Below are 19,806 nucleotides of genomic sequence, written 5' to 3'. Positions count from 1 at the left end.
CCACAAGAGAAAGCAGGGTCACGAATACCAATAGGACAGGAGACAGGGATGTCTCAAATTTCCTTTCCCCTGAGCATAGGGGCAGAAGCTGTGATGAAATAACCATAAGCGGGAAACGGACTTGGCCCAGTGGTTAGGGCGTCCATCTACCACATGGGAGGTCCGTGGTTCAAACCCCGGGCCTCCTTGACCCGTGTGGAGATGGCCCACACGCAGTGCTGATGCGCACAAGAAGTGCCTGCCACGCAGGGGTGTCCCCCGCGTAGGGGAGCCCCACGCGCAAGGAGTGCGCCCTGTAAGGAGAGCTGCCCAGCGCGAAAGAAAGTGCAGCCTGCCCAGGAATGGCGCCGCCCACACTTCCCGAGCCGCTGACGACAACAGAAGCGGACAAAGAAACAAGATGCAGCAAATAGACACAGAGAACAGACAACTGGGAGAGGGGGGAATTAAATAAAATAAATAAATCTTTAAAAAAAAAAAAGAAATAACCATAAGCAAAAGCAAGGGGAGCAGCTAGGCTTGAAGTGACCATAAACCAAGGTAAGTTCAGTTTAGAATTTACACTTACAATAGTAGGTTTAGGCTAAATCTACCCATTTTCAGTTATTGTCCTTCTGCTGTTTTAAAATATAAAGGCATCTATAAATGACCTTAATTCTTAATTATAGTTTCTAGTAAGTTTTTACTTTAAGGCAAATTGGGTACCTTTATTAACTAAGCCACAAGAATTTTATTAGTAACAACTTTGCAAAGTTTCTCTGCTTTTCTGGCAGTTGAATCAATCCTACTTGTGATTTATACATTAAATCCAATTGCAAGACAGTACTGACATTTAAAGACTCATTTTTAGGTTATCTTTCACCATTATCCAATTTGTAACAGGTGATTTCTTAGGTGCAAGCAAACTGACAAACACAGATTAGAACAGAAGAAATTTTACACACTTAGCTAAGTTTAGGGAAAGACTTGACTTTAGAATCACCTGACACAAAGCTTCCAGTCTCTGCCCGTGGCAGAAATTTCATGAAGGACCCTCCAGCTTCCTTCCTCCAGGAAAATTCCTGGGCAGCTGCTAGATATAGAGCTAAGGGGTCTAGAGAAATTCTGCCCCTGATGAGACATGAATTGGAGCTGCATCCCATTAGATACTTCCCACAAGAGGTAAAACCCTTCAAGCCTGTTTTGCTGGAAGGATTGGGGTGTTTCAAGGAAATAGTCAGGGAGCTAGGAAAGCCAGGAACCTTTTAATTGTAATTGATGGCACATGAGGAGGGTTCCTTATCTTTAGGAGAGGTTTAGTAACCAGTCTGGATCTCAATCTCTATTCACACCTTTTTTTTTTTTTAAAGATTATTTTTATTATTTCTCTCCCCTTCCCCCCCACCCCAGTTGTCTGTTCTCTGTGTCTATTTGCTGTGTGTTCTTCTTTGTCCGCTTCTGTTGTTGTTAGTGGCTCGGGAATCTATGTTTCTTTTTGTTGCGTCATCTTGTTGTGTCAGCTCTCTGTGTATGCGGAGCCATTCCGGGGCAGGCTGTACTTTCTTTCATGCTGGGCGGCTCTCCTTACGGGGTGCACTCCTTGCACGTGGGGCGCCCCCTACACGGGGGACACCCCTGTGTGGCAGGGCACTCCTTGCGCGCATCAGCACTGCGCATGGGCCAGTTCCACACGGGTCAAGGAGGCCTGGGGTTTGAACCGCGGACCTCCCATGTGGTAGGCGGAGACCCTAACCACAGGGCCAAGTCTGCTTCCCCATTCACACCTTTTATAGGTACAACTGAGTTTAAACTAATAGAAGTGTGAGGTGTATTTCCTCATTTCTCTAAGGAGACAAGACATGAGGTTTCTGGGCCTCAGATCTGTCTATCCTCATCTTTTCCCCTGGTTTAGCTGGAATTTAGGCTCCTAGGCAGAAGCTGCTCTCAGCTATACTGTGGCCACATGGACCAGTAATAGGCAAATTTTCCTGATTCTTGAAAAGACACTCCTATGGGGAGTTTACTGGTCGGCTAGAGACCATGCCCATTATCCTAGGAAAAATGAAGAGGCACATTTTAGGCGACTGATCTGGCATCCTGGAGGCCACGTCTGATTAAAACGTTCACTACTCCACATTATTTGGAGCTGATGCTCTGGTCTCACTGTCCTGAGAATTTTAATTCCAGAGCCTTGCCTATAACTGAGGTTTGGGGGGGGGGGGGCTGGTGCCTGAAAATTCCAGAGATCAGACCAAAGCGCCCACGCTGAGTTGGTGGGCGATGTTCTGAGCAGTTATCCCAAATCAAAGCGCCCAAATCAGGGCCTATTAGGCTGCCCTCTGAATGTAATGGCCCAAGGAATGGGGGCCATTTAGAGTTTACTGCCTTGGTTCTTGGCACCCCTACATGCCAGGGTCTGAGAATGACTGCACTGTTACACAGACAGAAGCTCCTGAGCTAAATTTTAGGGAATATTTGGCTGGTCTCTGATTCCCACCACCCCGGGAATCCCATAGCCCCTGCCACCAGGCATTTCCAGGGCTGTTCTGGACTTGGAAGACAGACCGAAGAGAGTGGATGCCTTTCAAGCCCAATACTGCTCCTTCCTGGAGAAGCGGCAGAAGACTTTTTCCTCCTATTCTTCCAGAGGTCTTAGACACAGTCCTAGTTTTAGGATCTTACTGTCTGATAGTTTCCCAGTTAGATCAGCCATCAAAAGGCCATCAAGTGATTAGACATCAACTGTTCTAGCCAAGAGGCTCTGAGGCCCTGAGGCCATCACTTCCTGGAGAGGAAATGCATTTTCGGTTTTAGTTTTAAGATATTCCAAAGCATTTCAACACAAAACTGTAATGAGAAATTCAGTAGTAAGAAGATAAAATGTGGGTAAAGGTGAACTATGCAGGGGCGGCCTGGCCTGTGACCCCTGGGAAAGGAAACTCCCATGGCACCATTTTGGCCCTGCCCGTGGCAGACCAGGGGGAAGGTGTGGTTGGCAGGAAGGCGGGCGCGCACCGGCGCAGACCCTTCGTGAGGGGCAAGCCCCCAGCTCTCCATCATTGCTGTGCTGCCACCGAGGGGAGAGGCAGTGAGAAGGCAATGGCAGCCCGACCAGAGGGCAAAGCCGACCGCTGCTAAAAGGGCTTAAAAAACCTGCTTTGCAACGCCCGGCGCCCTGCCGGGGAACCTCTGTCTTGTCAGGACCCTGCTCTGAGCTGCTGTCCTGTGCCCCAGCCTGCCCCGCTGGGGTCAGATCTCATAAGCCTGGGTGCACGGCGTGAATGCAGAGGGTTCCCACGCGCCGGCCTCCTCCCTCCTGGGAGTACGTTCTGTGGGGGCTCACAGACGAACCCGTGGAAAAAAACGGTAGTACTTTGAGGTAAGGCCACAGCTGCAATATAAAATCAACAAGACAAGCAAAAACGTGAGTTCCTGGGCTCTGGGAGTTGCCTCCTAGAAGGGCGGCTCTTATCTTAAAGATAAGGGATGAATATTCCAAGGAAGTCAGGAGATGCAGGATGCAGGCACACATCTGCCTTTAACAGTCTGATTGATTGTGGGTTGTTGCTACAGTGGCAGCCCAGGCAAGGAAGAAGTTAGAAGAAGCCCTTTGAATCTGGGAAAGAAGTCTAAGTGAAGCAGGCCAGGTAGGAAATCAATAGATGGATCTGGAACATGGCAAGAGGTCCACATGTCATCGGTACCCCCAAGATGGCTGATGGAAGACCCCCACGAAATTCTGCCATTCAGGACAAAATTTCGTCTGGAAAGCAGGAGAAGCCCCGGATATTCTCCAGGGACGTTATTATCGGGCCCTCCTGGGGGACTGATGGGTGGGGTAATCAATCAAAGCAGCAAGCAGCTGGAACTCCTCCTGTGCCAGTAGCGAAGGGGCAGAATAATGAATGGTTTAAAAAGCAAGCATGAAGACGGAATCTCTCTCTCTTGCCTTTGCACCCCTGTTCTTGCCCTCTTCACCCCTACTTGGGTCACTACGCAAGTAAATCTGGGGATTTATAATCTAATGGGAAACTGTAGTCTGTAAATCAGCCCTCTTTATCACTTTTCAGCCCCTTCCTCTCTACATTGGACTCACCATCTGTTATTTTCTCCCATTTCTCTTCCCTCCCTACCTTAATAAATTAGTGGCTTACATCACCCGACATGTTCTTGAAATTCATTTCTGCAGCAGAGTCAAGAACCTAGACAAAATCTGATTACATAAAAGTGCTAGCACAAATGTTTAGAATGTGCCCGGAGGGTGAGATTTTCTCCCATAGGCCCTAGGATATTTGCTTAGAGTGGGCAAGATCTGGGTTCACAATACCACACAGGTTAACCCTCCAGAGGAGCAGATCTTTATGCCAATTGTGGGTTTTTTTTTAAGGTACTGGGGACAGGGAATGAGCCTGGGACCTTGTACGTGGGAAGCCAGTGCTCCACCACCAAGCCACGTCAGCTCTCCTAAACTGGTTTTTTCATTTGTTTGCTTTGTTTTTGTTTTTGTTTTTAGGAGGCATGGGGATCGAACCCAGGACCTCCATGTGGAAAGCAGGAGCTCAACTGTTTGAGTCACATCCACTCCCCACTAATTGTGTTGTACCAGCCTATGGCAATTCCTCTATGGCCACTCTTTTTGTGTAGCCATAGGGCTGTTTCTTCATTATTTTTAGAGCTGGCTGACTTTAACGCTGTGTTCCAGTTGTCATACAGGTCCTTAAAAAATTTTAGGGAGCTATTAGGTTATACACAGAGTAAAAGCATCTCAGGATTTAGAAATAAAAATGAGAGATCAGAGCCCAGGGATAAATGTAACAGCTTAAAGAGTGTACAATCTGGCCCTAAGTTCCTTAAATAAAGCTGTTTCTGGAGATTATTAACTAAAACCTATAGTAGAAGTTTTGTTCCTGTTACTTTTACACCATTAGTAAAATTATAGCAGGTCTTTTACTTTAGGAGTACAGGAAAAAACTATTTGCTTAATTATTTCATGGAAACTTTAGGTTTTCAATGCATTCAAGATTATCTTCCCCCTACCACCACCTTAATATGCAGATAGAAATTTATTTTGAAGTTACTTTTTGTTATCAATATTAATTCATATTTCTACTTAGTTAATCTCCAAACGACTTCCTGGAATTAGCCAATTATCTAGAAATACAGTGACACCTTGGTACTCATCATTAATTGGTTCCAGGAGGCACGACAAGCACCAAAAATGATAAGTACCAAACAAATTTTTCCCATAAGGAATAATGTAAATAAATTTAATACATTAACAATAATGTATAAGTAATAAATTTAATACATACAAATTTAATACAAACCAAAGGCAATGCACATTTTCAAGGCAATATGTAAAAAGATTTGGTTGTATATCATTACATGAGAAATGAAACTAAAAATTAATAAATACTTAGATTAAATAAAATGGAAGCTTCTCTTTACCTGTACTGAGAAGAGCTCCTGGCCTAACGGGACGGTGGGTGGAGAGTGGTGAGGGGGGAGGTCATGGGAGCGTTGCTGGCAGGAGAGTCCCCTCCAGCGGAACATTGGGCTCTTGCACTTCAGGGCTTCTTTCTCTTTTCTGCCTTTTTTCAACCTGCACCACAGGCTCTGACACACTCTGTCACCTTCACTAAAAACTTACCCAGCGAGGACTGCTTCTGTCTTCTTTTCAGAATTCCTCGAAAGTGTGAAATTGTTTGGTCATTCAATAAACCCACATTTCTGCCTGTCAGAACTTTGTCCAGATGGTATTTCTCCACGTTTTGAACTTCTGCCCATTTTGCACACATTGCTTTTATCAAGGAACTGGGGACATCCTCCCTTACCCCTCCTCACCTGAAGAAATCTCTCCAGCTGCCTCTCATTGCTGCTCCTTCAGTAGTTGCTGCAGCTCCTCAGTGCTGAGCTCTTCGCCATGTTCCTCCACTGACTCCTCCACACCAGCCTCGACCCCCAGACCCACGGATTGGCCCAAAGGTCCAATATCCTGCACAAGTGGACCCTCTGGACCTGCAGGCTTGGGGTCAGCCTCAAACCCTTCAGAGTCTCTCTGAGTCGCAGCTTCTGGCCACAAGTTCTTCCAAGTCAAATTCACTGTCCTATAAGAGACTTTGGCCCAGGCCTTATCAATAAGGTTAAGGCAGTGCAGGATACTGAAATGTTCCTTCCTGAATTCTGTGAGTCTCAACTGGGTGTCAGAGGTGATCTCAAAGCACCTCTGGAAAAACACCTTGGTGTCCAACTTTTTGAAGTTTGAAATGACCTGCTGGTCCATGGGCTGGAGGAGAGGAGCAGTGTTGGGGGCAGGAACCTTGGTGATGAAGCTGAACTCCTCAGTAAGCCATCCTCCAAGACTGGAGGGTGGGCAGGTGCACTGTCCAAAAGTAGGAGAGCTTTCAGAGGCAAATCTTTCTCCAGAAAATATTTTTTCACTAAGGAACCAGATACTTTACTTATCCACTCAGTGAAAAATTGCCTCATGACCCAAGCTGTGCTGTTTGCCCTCCATATCACATGGTGTTTGCTTTTTATGACGTTATGCTTTTTGAAAACTCGCGGGTTTTCACTATGACAGACTAGTAGAGGTGTAAGTTTTAAGTCCCCACTAGCATTCCCACACAACAATAGCGAGCCTGTCCTTCATGGGTTTGTGGCCTGGTAATGCCTTCCCCTCTTTTGTGATGTAGGTCCTACTTGGCATTTTTCCCAAAAAACTCTGGTCTCATCACAGTTAAAAACTTGGTGGGGAATAAAACCCTCTGCTTCTACATAGTCTTAAAATTCACTGACAATCCATCAGCAGCCTTTCTGTTAGCACTCGCTGCCTCGCCATGCCTCACAACACTATGGATGCCGGTCCTCTTTTTAAAATTATCAAACCAGCCGTGCCTGGCCTTAAAAACTTCAACACTCTCATCACTCCATTCCCAATTGTTTTTCAAAAGACCAGCATGCGACACTTTCACTTTTTCACATATCCTGGCTTCCCATACGCCATCGCTAACTGCTTCTCATTTACCCAAATTAATAATAGCTTTTCAACTTCCTCCAGTGTTTGGGAACACCACTTTGTTCCTGCTTTAACTCCTTTCACAAAATCAGCCTTTTTTAATTGCTTCTTTATTCTTAGTGATGATGGAGACCGTTGTTCTAGGCAGACCGTATTTCCTAGCAAGATCGGTAATGCAAAGATAGCTCTCACATTTACCTATTATTTTTTTTTTTCTCAATGGTGGTGTAAAGTAATTTTCTTTTCTGCTCAACACTATCACTGCTCATTTTCTTAGGACCATGATGAGAAAAAAAAAAAAGCAACAATACACAAAATGACCACAGAAGCTAAAATAAGATCACAATAGGATGTGGCGCAAGGCAAGAGCTACCACCTGACTCACGCCTGACTCTTCGTTTCAGTTGGAAAGGTTAGCGAGTCACGAGGCAACCGACATAAGTTCTAGCTTGTCTGCCGAGTACCTGGGGCCTCCTAAAAAGAAGATAAGCACACAGCAAACAGACACAGAGAGCAGAGAGTGAGCACAAAACAATGACTGGGGGTGAGGGGGGGTGGAAATTAAATAAAATAAATCTTAAGGGGAAAAAAAAAAGAAAAAAGCACATTGACTACCAGACTCTGGAATGTGGAATATATGAAAATTGTTTAATTTGTTTCAATCATAATTTAGAAAAAACTTTCTGTAGCTTTTTCTTTTTTTAACCAGGGGTTGAACTGGGTACCCCGTATGTGGGGAGGCTGCACTCAAACACTGAGCCACATCAGCTCCCCTGAGTTGTTGTTTTTTGTTGTTTGTTTGTTTTTGTTTTATCCAGGGGGTACCAGGGGCCGAACTAGGAACCCCCCATATGGGACGCAGGTGCTCAACTGCTTTAGCCACACCCACTCCCCTATACAAATCTAATTTATACAAAGTCTGGAGAGAAGTATTTATTCTCAAATGAATTACTTTTATTTATGAGCATTTAAAATATTTATTTTAGATTATACTCTATTTTTATTATGATTTTTAGATTGCAGTGTATTGAAAAGCACATCTGCTTTTCTTTTCGAAATGGTTTTATCTAAATTTTTGCATGACTTTTACCAGCAGTCCTGTAAATTAACTGGCAAAGGCTTGAGTATCCAGGCTTAGAAATCTGAATAAGATTGAATTCTTTACAAGGCCCACTGAATCTTCATTAGGACTTGGAAAATCTTATTATACGAGAAGGGGAGTTAAACTAAGTTAGAACCCAGAGGGAAAAGACAGAAGGATTTGAAAGAGCCCCAGAAGCTCAGCTTCTCCAATTTCTGGGACCCTATAAGTATTAATTTATCTTCAAGCAATTTGAATAGAGTTTTCTAAAGAATTTTTATTTGCTAATTTAATATTACCATCCAGAGGTAGGAAAATAAACATTAAACAAACAGACAGACACAAACTACAGAAACACAGAAGTACAGAAATATAAAACTTACTGACTGAATGTTTTCTACAACAGAGAAACAGTAAAGAAACAGAAAGAGAAGAGAATTCTCTTACCTGATGGCAGAAAACAGAGGCCATGACAGACGGCTGGACCGGACTTTAGCTCAACAAACAGATTTTGACCTCAGCCACAACATGGCAGGAGTTCAAAGATCCGCAAGGGGCTGGGTGGGTGAGCCAGGAGATGGCCCAGAGAGGATGGAACACAAAGGGTTCCTGCGGGTGTCTTGCTCCTCTCCAACGTGTCGGAAGCATTGCCCTGGCATCCGCCTTTGGAGCCCACTTACGTACACCAAGTACTGTTGCGTTGAAAACAAAATAAAGGATTTTTAAAAGTGGATACAGAGCAGAGTTTATTGAACTACAGTTGCATTAACCAGGAGCAGCACCAAAGAGGTTTCTGCTTAAAGGGGTGAGCTGAGGGAGCACTTTATGTGGCTGCTTGAGACAAAGGAGAGGTGTGAGGGAATGGATGGGGATAAAGGGAACATGATTTATGGTTAGTACATATGTTCTGTGAGCTGTGTGGGTTACGGGGGTACAGGGCTGTTCGGGTAGAGTGTCCTTGAGGCCAGTTCATCAATTAGCAAACAGGATGTTGATGTAAGATTATGGCCATTTGGTGAAACTCAGCAGACTTCGCTGGGGTCAGCTTGAACTCTTTGTTACAGTTCTTCCTTCCAGTCTGGGGCGGGGCTTTTTATCAGCACCATAGAGGATTGTTAGTGTGTCAGCCTGCTTCAGTTAACCTCTGTTTCTTCTTTCTAATTCCCTGGATAAAGTGGAAGCTCAAGCAAATCAAGGTGATTAGTAAAATCATTCTAATTTCACACTTCTTAAAAGAGGAATACCTCAAATGAAAAAGATAAATAGTAAGATAAAAGGTTGTAGGAAGATCGAAAAGATCAGTGGATGAGATTTTTTCAGTTATGCAGTATAATTCCTTGAATTTCTTTCTTTTTTTTTAAAAAAGGATTTATTTATTTATTTATTTCTCTCCTCCTCCCCCCCCCCACCCCGGTTGTCTGTTCTCTGTGTCTATTGCGCGTCTTCTTTGTCCGCTTCTGTTGTCAGCGGGATGGGAATCTGTGTTTCTTTTGGTTGCGTCAGCTTGCTGTGTCAGCGCTTCGTGTGTGCGGCGCCATTCCTGGGCAGGCTGCATTTTCTTTCGTGCTGGGCGGCTCTCCTTACAGGTGCACTCCTTGCGCGTGGGGCTCCCCTACGCGGGGGACACCCCTGCGTGGCAGGGCACTCCTTGTGCGCATCAGCACTGCGCATGGGCCAGCTGCACACGGGTCAAGGAGGCCTGGGATTTGAACCGTGGACCTCCCGTGTGGTAGGCGGATGCCCTAACCACTGGGCCAAGTCGGCTACCTCTTTAAATTTCTTGAAGCTAAGATGCAGGTGCTCTTAGTGATGGTGCCCACAGTCTTTGTTACTTCTCACGTGAGGACATGCATGACCTGAGTATTTTGCCAGACTTTGTGACCCAGAGAATGAATGGCTTGTTCAGGGAAAAAACCAGTGTATGCACCATCTATTGTGGTGATCCTTCGGAGTATATATCAATTTGTGGGGTGTCAGCTCAATGTGCTTCTTCAGATCCTGGGAGTAAATGCCAGTTACAAGATAACCTAGAGTCCCAATAAAATCTGGACAGTCACGTTTTAGTTCTTGGTAAAGCCAAGTGAAGAGGGAGGGAGAAAAATGTGGAATGTTGTTTGGAGGGCTGTAGCCAAATACTGAAAGAACTTGGAAGAATTGAAAATTGGTAAGGGCTGACAATTTGTGCAAGGTGGTAGGATCCGGTCCAAGTTACCGGTGGGTAACAAAACTGGTTTTTCCACAGTGGAAGAAGTCAGTTAAATCTCTGTCAGACAAGATAGTTTGCACATTGATCATTACCTACAATTTTAAAAAAAGATTTATCAATTTTTTATTTATTTCTCCTCCACCCCCTCATTGCTTGCACTCACTGTCTGCTTTCGGTGTCTGTTTGTTGTGTGCTCTCTGTGTCTGCTCGTCTTCTTTTTAGGAAGCCCCAGGAACTGAACCTGGCACCTTCCATGTGGGAGGGAGGCACCCAATCACTCAAGCCACTTCTGTTCCCTGTTTGTTATGTCTATCATTGTGTCTCCTCGTTGCATCATCTTGTTGAGTCAGCTCACCATGCCAGCCCATCACGTCAGCTTACTGTCTTGCCCATCTTCTTTAGGAGATACTAGGAACTGAACCTGGGACCTCGCATGTGGTAGATGGGCACCCAACTGCTGGAGCCACATCTACTTCCCCTACAATTTTTAAAGAGGAGCAAAAGTGCTCAAAAACAATGAACAGAACCAGAATCTGATAACCAGGAAGGAGATCCTTCAAGAGATTTTATAATCTAATTTGGTAATAACATCCAGGGGTCAGAAAATATTATGTATATTCATACATGTAAACATACGTATATAAAAACATACATACATGTATATATATACATAAACAAATAGACACAAACTAATAGCTTATAGTTCAATCCAGACGTTGAAATACATTGGCTTATATAAAAGAGCTGACTTTTGTGCTTCTCCCACTTTAACATGTTTACCAGGACTGTGTTTTTGGCAGATGGGGCAAGCTGAGGTTACTTGCTCACTGTGAGAGCTGAAACCGCCCCACCAATATTTGTGGTGGAGACCCTAAGCTTTCCTGGGCTGTCAGATGTAATCTTAGGGAGGACTAAGTTTTGAGTGAGGGACTGAAGAGCAGCAAGTCGTCATCTGGTGTGTCCAAAGCCCACCTGAGTAGATAAAGCATCCAGTCTGTTTCCAACTAGCATTCTCAGCCTCAGTGGTTGCTCTTGGAGTCTGAGCCCCTTGGGAACCCAATCAGGAACCCAATCAAGCCTAAGGCTTGAGTGGCTATAGGGAGTTGAGGGGCTAGTGTGGGAAGGGGAAGTGGTGGGCAGATACAGAGGTGGAAGAGGTAGAGAAGGTGAAGGGAGACAGAACAAAGGATTCGAGGGAGCTATAGAGAAGATGGAGGGTGGTAAAGAGAAGGAGGAGTGGAAGAGGAAGGGATTGGGGAGGTCTCAGATGGGCAGTTTGGGAAAATCCCAAGTTTCTCAAAGAGGCTCCTGAAGTTCTATAAACTGCCTCTGGTAATCTGCCATTTTTGAAGATCTTGATCTGAATTGGCTATAATGGCAAAGCATGCAATCAGCAGGAGGAGAGGCGGTAGGGTAGCCACTAGAGTTACCCACTGGATTAGTATCATTAAGCCAAAGAGAAAAAAGCTTTAAAGGAGCCAGGAAAGAATCCCACTCAAACAATTCTCCCACACAATGCCAGGGAAGAGACCTCCCAGAATGGCCAAGGAAAATCCCTTTGTCCCCCCAAAAATCAAAGTACCTCCCTATTCTGCTTTAACAGACAAGACATCCAAGCACTGGTTCTGGAGCTGGACTCACCAAAAGTGCCCTCGACTGCTGAACAAGGTGCCGTTACCGGGCTGGGGATGGTGCAGGTCCTCAAGTGAGGCCCGATCTCAATCTGACTCACAGAACTAGGAAAATGTCAAATAAAAAACCAAGCCGCTTATACCAAAAGCAAGAGCAAAAAAGAAAAAAATAGATAAATGGGACTTCATCAAAATAAAAAACTTTTGTTTGTCAAGAACATCAAGAAAGTGAAAAGAAAACCTACAGAAAGGGAGAAAAATATTTGGGAACAATATGTCTGATAAAGGTTTAATATTCAGACTATATAAAGAACTGCTGCAATTCCACAACAAAAAGACTGAATTTAAAAATGGGAAAAGAACTTGAATAGACATTTTTCCAAGAAGCTATATAAATGCCAATAAACATATGAAAAGATGCTCCACAGTTTTAGCCATTAGGGAAGTGCAAATCAAGGCAAACCACAATGTGATTATCACCTCACATACTCTAGAATGGCTGTTATTAAAGAAATGGAAAAAAACAAGTGTGGCCAAGGAATTAGAGAAATAGGAACAGTTTACATTTCTGATGGGAATATAAAATGGTGTAGATGCTGTGGAGAACAGTTCTGTAGTTTCTCAAAAAGCTGAATATAGAATTACCATATGACCCAGCATTAAAACTTCCAGAGACTCAGATAGGAGGACACCAATATTCATAGCCGTATTATTCACGGTAGCCAAAAGGTGGGAGCAACTGAGGTATTCATTGACAGATGACTGGATAAACAAAATAGTATAGCCACACAAAGGAATGAATCAGCTATAAAAAGGAATGAAGTTCTGAAACATACTACAACATTGGTGTAACATTGTTGTTGAAAACATTATGGTACATGAAATTAGCCAGACACAAGAGGACAAATATTGCATGATTCCACTTATATGAAATATCTATACTAAGTACATTCATAGAGAGAAAGTAGAGTATAATTTATAAGGTGGGAGGGGGGACTGGGAATTTATTACTTAATAGGTAAAGAATTTCTGTCATAAGTGATGAGAAGTTTTGGAAATGGATGGTGGTGATGGATGCAAAATATTGTAGAAGTAATTAATGAAATTGGATTACACACTTAAAAATGATTAAAAAACAAAAAAATTTTTTTTTCTTTATTTGAGAGTTTGTGAGTTTACAGAATAATGCATAAAATACAGGAGCCCCAGATACTACCCCACCACCAACACCTTACATTGATGTGGGAAAAGATACTCCATGCAAACAGTAACCAAAAAAGAGCAGGGGTAGCTATACAAATAAAAAAACAGACTTTATTTATTTATTTTTTAAAAAGATTTATTTATTTCATTCCCTTCTCCCCCTCCCCCCACCCTGGTTGTCTGTTCTCTGTGTCTATTTGCTGCATCTTCTTTGTCTGCTTCTGTTGTTGTCAGTGGCATGGGAATCTGTGTTTCTTTTTGCTTCATCATCTTGTTGTGTCAGCTCTCCATGTATTCGGTGCCATTCTTGGGCAGGCTGCACTTTCTTTTGTGCTGGGCGGCTCTCTTTACGGGATGCACTCCTTGCGCATGGGGCTCCCCTGCGCGGGGACACCCCTGAGTGGCACAGGACTCCTTGTGCACATCAGCACTGCACATGGGCCAGCTGCACACGGGTCAAGGAGGCCCAGGGTTTGAACCGCGGACCTCCCATGTGGTAGACGGACGTCCTAACCACTGGGCCAAGTCCGCCGCCAACAAAACAGACTTTAAATGCAAAAAAGTTATAAGAAATACAGAAGGCCATTATATACTAATAAAAGGGACAATCCATGAGGAAGATATAACAATCATAAATATCTATGCACCTAACCAGAGTGCCCCAAAATACGTGAGACAAACTCTGGCAAAACTGAAGAGAGAAACAGACATCTCTACAATAATCATTGGAGACTCCAACACACCACTCACATCATTAGATAGAAGATCAACAAGGAAACAGAGAACCTGTTGGAGATTTGGACCCAAAGGGTATCGGGAATGAAAGAAAGAGACTTAAACTATTGCTACATCATACAGCATTTGTCGCCAACTCCTGCCCAAGTTCCTATTCCCAATAGCTGTTCTGCTGATATAAGGACCCGAGGGTCTTGATTAGCATTTTGCCGGGCAGTCATATTAGCCTCATCGGTCCACCAAGTTTTAAATTGCAGAAATTCAGCAGGGCTAAGAACAGTACGGGCTAACGTTTCCCAGTCCCAAAGAATCAATCTATCTGCCTGAGCCATGCCCTGAACTAAGCCAAACGTATATGGAGAATTAATCCCATGCTGAACGCAAGCCTGTTTTAATCTTTCAGTAGTTTAAAAGGTATTGGTTCATGATGGAACGCAGCACCTCCCTGAGGATTATTAGCATCTGATGGAATTGGTCGTGATATAACCTGAAAAGCTGATAAAAATTGCACGGCCTCCAGATTCCCTTGTCGAGATCCTTGCAATTAACAGCGCATCAAGGGTGTTTGAGGAGTGGGGTTGGAACACAGGGTATAGTGTCTGCCGTATCTGAAAAAATTCCAGGTGCTGAGGTCGGGGCAGCCATTAGCGGCGGCTCATCAGGTGCAGTAGGTTGGACTGGATATAAGCTAGGATAAGCACCTGGATGAGATATACGGCGATTGGATATTTCATTAGAGATGTGCTCATCTTCTCTTTCAGCCTTTAACAGCTTCATCCTATCTGCCAGGAACTCTTAATTATCACATTCCTTAGGTTGCAAGCTTAGCCATGGAGACAGCACGTCTCTCCTTGTGAGGCCACTATGCCTCAGTTTCCAACAAGAACCTGAGCAATATGATAAACAAGTTAGACCTAACAGACATATACAGAACGCTGCATCCAAACTCAGTGGGTTATACACTCTTCTCAAGTGCCTATTTACCTTTCTCCAGGATAGACCATATATTAGGGCACAATGCAGCTCTCAATAACTGTAAATAGACTGAAATTATAAAAGCACCTTCTCAGATGATAATGGAATGAAACGTGAAATCAATAATAGACAAGAAAAAAGTAAATTCACAAATGTGTGGAGGCTGAACAACACACTCCTAAATAATCAGTGGGCCAAAGAAGAAAATGCAAGTGAAATCAATAAATATATTGAGACAAATGAAAATGAGAGCACAACTTATCAAAACTTATGGGATACAGTGAAGACAGTCTTGAGAGGGATATTTATAGCCTAATGCTTATATTAAAACAGAAGAAAGAGCTAAACTCAAAGATTTAACTGAACAACTATAGAAACTAGAAAAAGAACAGCAAACCAATCCCAAGGCAAGCAGGAGGAAAGAAATAATAAAGATTAGAGCAGAAATAAATGAAATTGAGAACAACAACAACAACAACAAAACAATAGAGAAAATCAACAAAATCAAAATCTGGCTCTTTGAGAAGATCAATTAAATTGACAAACCCCTAAAGAAAAAAAGAGAGAAGATGCAAATAAATAAAAAGAAATGAAAGAGGGAAGTTACGACTGACCCCATAGAAATAAAACAAATCATAATAGGACATTATGAGAAACTGTATGCCCGCACTCTAGACAACCTAGATGAAATGGACAAATTCCTAGAAATGCACAACCTACCACTGACGCCAAAAGAAATACAAGAAGTTTAAAAACCAGGAAGCGGACTTGGCCCAGTGATCAGGGCATCCGTCTACCACATGGGAGGTCTGCAGTTCAAACCCTGGGTCTCCTTGACCCCTGTGGAGCTGGCCCATGCGCAGTGCTGATGCACACAAGGAGTGCCGTGCCATGCAGGGGTGTCCCCGCGTAGGGGAGCCCCACGCGCAAGGAGTGTGCCCTGTAAGGAGAGCCGCCCAGTGTGAAAGAAAGTGCAACCTGCCCAGGAATGGCGCCACACACACGGAGACTGACACAAGATGAGGCAACAAAAAAAACACAGATTCCTGTGCTGCTGACAACAACAGAAGCGGACAAAGAAGACCATGCAGCAAATAGACACAGAGAACAGACAACTGGAGGGAAGGGGAGAGAAATAAAAAATGAAAAAATTTTTTAAAAATTAAAAAAAATTTAAAAAAAGAACTTAAAAAGCCAATGACATTTAAAGAGATTGAATCCATCATCAAAAACGTCCCAGCAAAGAAAAGTCCAGAACCAAATGGCTTCACAGGTGAACTCTACCAAGCATTTCGAAAAGAATTAACACCAATCCTGTTTAAACTCTTCCAAAAATCGAAGAGGAGGGAAAATTACCAAACACGTTTTATGAAGCCAACATTACCCTAACAACAAAGCCAGATAAAGATACTGCAAGAAAAGAAAATTACAGACCAATCCCTCTAATGAACATCGATGCAAAAATTCTCAACAAAATACTTGTAAATCGAATCCAACAGCATATCAAAAGACTTACACATCACAATCAAGTGGGATTTTTTCCTGGTATGCAAGGCTGACTCAACATAAGAAAATCAAACAACGTAATACACCACATTAGCCAATTGAAGGGAAAAAAAACACATGATCATCTCACTCGATACCAAAAGGCATTTGACAAAATCCAGCATCCTTTTTTTGATAAAAATACTTCAAAAGTTAGGAAGAGAAGGAAAATTCCTCAATCTGATAAAAGGAATATATGAAAAACCACAGCTAACATCATACTCAATGGGTAAAGGTTGAAAGCTTTTTCTCTCTAAGATCGGGAAAAAGACAAGGATGCCCACTGTCACCATTTTTACTCAATATTGTACTAGAAGTTCTAGCTAGGGCAGTCAGACCAAAAATAAATAAATAAAAAATAAAAAAATTAAAGGAATCCAAAAAATAGGAAAAGGAAATAAAACTCTCACTCTTTGCAGATGGCATGATCCTATACTTTAGAAAATTCTGAAGTATCCATGACAAAACTACTTGAGCTAATAAATGAGTTCAGCAAAGTGGCAGGATACAAGATCAACACACAAAAATCAGTAATGTTTTTGTACACTAGTACTGAATAATCTGAGGAGGAATTTAGGGGGGAAATTCCATATACAATAGCAATAAAGTCAGTGGTTTTGACATGGGCTATGGGTGGGAGGCTGTTCATCGCTTCGTTAATAACCTAAGCTGCCTGTCCTGACTTGTGGACGTGGGACAGTAAGAGGCTGCAGTCCTGCCCTTGGTGACCATGGCAATGACTCCAGTCCTGGGAGGCAATTTAGTGATACAAACACTTTATACATACCAGTCAGTCCAGGGAAACTCTGATGGTGGTGATGCTGAAGCTTAAGGGAACTTGGACTTGGCCTCAAATGGGAAATGTAATATAGCCTGTGCATAAATTCAAAATCATTTAATTCTGTATCCAAGGGTGCCTGGTCTCTAGAAATCCAGTTAAGTGATAAGAGCTTTGAATGTTCAGGAAAGATATAAGACTAAATGTGTATTCAAAGTTGCATCCAGACGGAATGTGGGTAAGATGCTAATTCAAGCTCACCTGAAATGTGGGCGTTATGTTAATTCAAAACCTACCTGGTACTCAGGCAAACACTTGACTAAGAAAGAAAGTAGTTTTCTTTGATAAAAGCACCATTTGACTTCCCACCCTATACAAAAGGAACTTGAAAATCTTACTTGAGGCTCGGGTTTGAAACAGAAAGCTCCCGAGTCCAGCTGGCCGTCAATAAATCATTTTTCCTTCTCAAAATCATTCTTGAGTCCTGGCCTTTCTATACGCAAATAATTGAACCTCTCTCAACTTCTACAACAGTTTAACTTAGGGTTCACTGTGTAGTGTAGTTCCATCAATTAAAAAAAGGTTTATTCTGTTACCATATATACAATCTAACATTTCCCCCTTTGTATATTCAGATATATATTTCAGTGCTGCCAATTGTGTTCACAGTGGTATGGTACCATCAGCACCACCCATGTCCAAAATATTTCCATCATTCCAAATAGGAACCCTATACATTTTAAGCCTTAATTTCCCATTCCTATCACCATCCCATCCCCTAGTAACGTATGTCCTAGATTCTGACCCTGTGACTGCTTTTTTTTTTAGGAGGTACTAGGGATTATACTAGGATTGAACCCTGGACTTCACACACGCAAAGCAGGCACTCAACCACTGAGCTTCAACCGCTCCCGTTTATTCTAATTGCTTCAAAATAGTTGGAGCAAACAATAGTTGTCCTTTTTTTGTCTGATTTATTTCATTCAACATGATGTCTTCATGGTTCATTCACATGTATCAGGACTTCATTCCTTTTTGTTTCTCTTTATAAACTAATTTATATTTACATTTCATATAAATGGAATCATACAATATGTAGTACTTTGTGCCTTTCATTCCTTTTTATGACTGTGGAATATTACATTGTATATAGATTCCACATTTTATTTATCCATTCATTGGTTGATGGATTGAGTGGCTTCCATCTTTTGGCAATAGTGAATAATGCCACTATGAGCACTGATGTATAAAAGCCATACTTTGAACCTATTTTAACCGCCATAAAATTAAAGAAAACTTATTGCTATTATGTTAGTCATTACCATACCAACTGTGTTTACATTAGGCACTTTTCTACACTATAATATTAGGACAGTTGACATTTGTATTCACGAGCTTATCCCTCGTGCTGGTTATTAAGGTTCGCCTCTCAGTTCACACCCAGCCTTCCATGCTGTGCTGGGATGCTGGTGCTGGGATCTGGCAAACAGCAAACTCTGTAAGGCTTTGTCAGTAGGGGCAGCTTGAGGAGACTGAAGGCTGGAGGAGGGATAAGGGATTCGCTCCTTCCTACTTGCTTGCTGTTCCACTCAGTTCAAGCAATAGCTCTTCACCCTGGCTCAGCAGTTGGTTCCAGTACCTAGCTTTTTAGTCCAGCTTCCCAGATGCAGCCTCATTACTCTCCTTTGGCAATAACAGAAGCAGGTGGGCAGAGCCCGCAGCTCTCAGGTTCAGATAATCCCAAGAATTGCCTTTCCCAACCCCCCCCCCCCCCCCCCCCGACCCCCAGTTAAATATGTAGGTGCCAGCTGCTTCCTGCAGTTACTATTGCTTACTTAAATTTCTTTTTTCCTTTTCAGTCCTTCATTAGCAACATTTAACTAATTTTTTTTTAACGTTCTCTCTAAAAATAACTGGTGTGATTTTTGTTTCCCAGACCCTAATTGATATATCTCTAATAGATCCGGATATACGTTTTGAATTACTTGTATAGCTTTATGAAGGGTATGTTATTGCAATAATTAAAAATAATTTGATTACATTTATGGCATATAGTCAGTATCTGACAAGCCAGATATGTTGCGAAGGGTAATTTACAAGCCTGTTGTTTGGACCTTGAAATTAACTTTCTTATCAAAACAACATGCTGCACTAACATTAGATTATCAGATTAGTACATCAATATCCACAATGTAACTGAAGTAAAATAATATTGTATAAGCCTTGTTACAGAGCAGAATTAGCATTTCTTTAGCATCATATATTCAAAGGTCCAACGTAGGATGCCAGTTACAAATTGTAACCACCCTTTTAGTAATTAAAAAGTCTGAGAGTATGCTTGAAGGCATACTAAGTATTGACAAATAAACACACTTAAAATATCCTTGACTGACACACAAGAAGATAAAACTGGTCAAATGTAGGAGGGAGGAAACATGGTTTATGCTAGTGGAAAGGATAAGTGGCAGAGATAGCTTCAAACATTAAAATTCCAATCTTTATTAGTTTAATTTCATAATGCATTATAAAGGTTTTTGCAGCATATTTGCATCTACAACGTTTTTACTTGAGGAGTTAAAAAGCATCATTTTGCCTCTAGTAAACATGGTCATGTGGATTACCAATAGATAGAGAACAAATTGTAATTACTTTTCT

The sequence above is a fragment of the Dasypus novemcinctus genome, chromosome 8 (genome assembly GCF_030445035.2).
Source record: "Dasypus novemcinctus isolate mDasNov1 chromosome 8, mDasNov1.1.hap2, whole genome shotgun sequence".
In the NCBI taxonomy this organism is placed as follows: Eukaryota; Metazoa; Chordata; class Mammalia; order Cingulata; family Dasypodidae; genus Dasypus; species Dasypus novemcinctus.
The sequence above is the reverse complement of the archived record's forward strand: the minus strand, read 5'-3'. Positions refer to the sequence as shown.